This window comes from Pinus tabuliformis, chromosome X (assembly GCF_031772625.1).
Source record: "Pinus tabuliformis cultivar Carrire ecotype Pingquan chromosome X, CPIR1, whole genome shotgun sequence".
In the NCBI taxonomy this organism is placed as follows: Eukaryota; Viridiplantae; Streptophyta; class Pinopsida; order Pinales; family Pinaceae; genus Pinus; species Pinus tabuliformis.
In genome coordinates, this window is record NC_142308.1 from 1,423,127,521 (window position 1) to 1,423,131,134 (window position 3,614).

The following is a 3,614-nucleotide window of genomic DNA, read 5'->3' on the forward strand; positions in this document are numbered from 1 at the left end:
TAATAAAGAGCTTATTTCAACAACCTTTTGCAACAAACCTCTTGTGCTCCAAGGATTGCCTTGAGGTCCTTTGGGATAGAAGAATGCCTTCAGCCTTTCTTCCTATTTGTCCTTCCTGGACTGAGCTATCAATAGCTTTCCTTTCACCCCTGCAAACTCAAACAATAGTCAGTCGGCAAAGCAAGCATACAATCAGCCTCTTGCTGTTCAAACACCTTTCAGACAAGCAATCCTTGCCTTGTCAATCAAGAATTTTGATAATACCTTCTTTGAAGATGGGGTTAACCAATATTAGGCTTTGATACCACCTGATCTAAAAATATGGCTCTTAGGATTTTTTTCTAACTTACAAGAACTTGTCCCACTTCCAAAGCTTGAAATATTCCCAAGTCTTATTGATTAACCAATGAAGAATTAAAAAAATGCTTGAAAATATAGGTGTATTTTGGTATTTGTTTTTAACTAATTATATGATGTAATTTAATGTGCTCAAACTGATATATAAACACATATAACAGTAAATAATGCATTAGTAAAACAAGCACATAAGACAACAATTTAGTTTGGAGTTCACCCAAAACTCCTTGAGCTCTAGTCAACTTGACTAGGTTCTCTGAGATTATGGTAGGTCCTTTTACAAGCTCTTTGCTCAACTCCACTATTTTACACAGGAACAATGGGCTCGAAACACCATCTCTCCTTGGCTCTTGAAGCTATTAGCTTTCTGGCTCTCGGCTCTTGCTCTAGCTCTTGGCTCTAGCTCTGGCTCTGGCTCTTCGACTCTAGCTTCTTTGGTTCTCTACAATCTACAACTCTCTGCAATTTACAGTTCTTTAGCTTTTCACTTGAACTCCAAGTGACTCACTTGGCTGCTTTGCGCTCCAGCTTTTGCATTTTGTGCTGCTTGTTTTCATTCACTCTGATCAATTGAGCTCTCTCTACTCTCAATTGCCCTAGCTTAATACTTTGGCTTAGCTTTTTGTGCTCCTATCTTAGCGCTACTTATTATTATCTTTTCCTGCCATTTTGTGGCTTTTAGCCAATCGGTGTTGTCTATTCATTTTCCCTCTCGGGCTCTCTGGCTTCTGGCCTCTGTCCACTTGAATCTCTCTTCTAAGCATTAGCAATCACTGCATAACATCTTTATGGGAGGTGACCATCTATTCTACAACGTTAAAGTGCATTGAGGCTTTGAAATCCCTGAAATAGCCACTCTTTGTTTACACAGAGAAAGGAAAACATTGCAAAATCCCACAAAACAGCCCATATCAGACTTGAAACAATATATAATTTCATTCACAAACCCTTTCGGGTCCAGTTTTCATCGCATCAACGCTTCCCTTCATATTTCGTTTATCAAACAAAATATGTGAAATACATAGCAAAATGTCGTTGGGTAGATTTAAAAATACATCAACTATCGCCTATAGCACCATCGGGTCCAGCCATCACATCAAATATATATATATATATATATATATATATATATATATATATAATGGCCCTGCTCCTTTGCAATGTTCCAAAGCGATATTGCAACGTCTTAATCGAGTATCACATGGGCTTGGGGTTCCCATATGGCATGGCTGATGTCGACGCCGATTGTGATCTGTCAATATCGGCGATTGCAATATCGCATGTCGTAGGGTCGCGCCTTTGCCTCATGGCATCACCAATTGTGATCCGCCGATATTGGCAATCGACATATCGCTCGGCCTAGTCCTATCATGCGTCTGCCTCTGATATCCTCCGACTGCCTTCGTCGATTGCGATATGCCGATCGAATCTGGATCGTTGATTGGCCAGATCCAATGATTCCTATGCAAAGTGCCTTTGACCATCGATAAGCCTGTTTTCCAATGTTTTCAAGACCCAATAGTGTTATCTGCCTTTTTTAAAGCTTTTCCCTTTGCGATAGTTTTTTTTTGGATTTTTTTGAAGACTTTAAAGACTTAGAGGGGTCTTTTTTTCAGGACCATTCTTAGGGGATTTTGCCTCTTTTTCCAAAGGAAAAAGGGCAGCTTCATTTTATGATAACTTTTGCATCCTAAGTCCATTTTTTCCCATTCAAATTGCAGTGGATTCAGAATGAGACGATCTCCCCAATGGGGCTCGTTCTAGGAACTTCCTTGGACTTTCATTTTTCCTCTGTGAAGAACACTTAGACTTAGGAGCCTATCCAAAATCAGTTTTGGATTAGGTATTATGTAATATTTTTAGATGATTTCTAATGCAACTATTGAATTTTCCTAATTCAGAAGAAACATCAAATGTTATCTAAATTTTGTGAAATTGAAGAACTTGTTGAGAAAGACACTGGAAGGAAAGTGAACCCTCTTAAGAGTGATAATGATGGATATTATGTGTTGAATGAATTCAAGAAATTTAGTGCAGCCAAAGTAATTTGATGGGAGTTAATAACACCCCATAAACCGCAACACAATGGGGTGGTTGAAAGGAAGAACAAAAGTATTGTTGGAGCTACATGGGTGATGTTGCATGATGAAGGCCTATTGTTTCACTTGTGGGCTGAAGCATGCACCATAACTGAATATGCACAAAACATTAGTCCTCATCAGATTCTCGGGATGACTACATGAGAAGAAGCGTTTTTTGGTAAGAATCAAGATGTGGCATGTTTCAGGATCATTGGTTCATTAGTTTACTATCATGTTACCAAGGATGTAAGGAAAAGGCTAGAACAAAAAACTAAGTTGGGTATGTTTTTGGGGTACACTGATACACCTCACAACTATATAGTGTACTTTCCACCTCACAACAGGAAATTGGTTCGTAGAGATGTGAGGCTTGATCAACAGAAGACCACGAGATGTTCCCTTGAGAGGGAGCTTCACATGCATGCATATGAGTAGATTTTAGCTACAAAGGAAGAACCTCACAATGATTTGGATCAACCACATGTATAGGATAAGATACTAGAAGAACCCACTCATGTAGAGACATCCAAAGATGAAAGGAAGATTATAAAAGAAGACAAAAGATTGATGCATGATGCTAGAGAGAATGTCGGAGCACACACATCATAGTGCAGGTAGAGGAGGTCACCAGATCGGTACACTAACTACATGGCTCTAATGAGCGAGAGTGTAGAGATCGAGCCATCCTAATTCGAGGAAGCATTGTAGCAACCATTTCGGGTTGATTTCGTGCTAGAGGCGTATGACTCCATTATTAGAAATAATGTTTGGGAAGTGGTCCCAAGACCATCAGAAAAGTTAATGGTGAGTTCCAAATGGAAATACAAGATAAAGTAAGTAGCAAATGGGAGTTTCGAGAAACACAAGGCCATATTTGTGGCCAAAGGGTTCTCCCAGTTCAAGGGAATTAATGACGAGGAGACCTTTGCTCATGTAGAAAGGTATTGTTCAATCATATCTATTCTAAAAATTTTAGCACAAATGGGATGGAACATACATCAAACGGATGTGAAGACAACCTTCCTCAATGGAGTGATTGAGGAAGGGGTTTACATAGAGAAACCAGAAGTATTTGAGACCTTCAACAAAGAGTCACATGTGTGCATACTCAAGCAAGCATTATATGGATTGAAACAGACAACCCATGCTCACCAAGATCTATAGTTGTTTCACTAA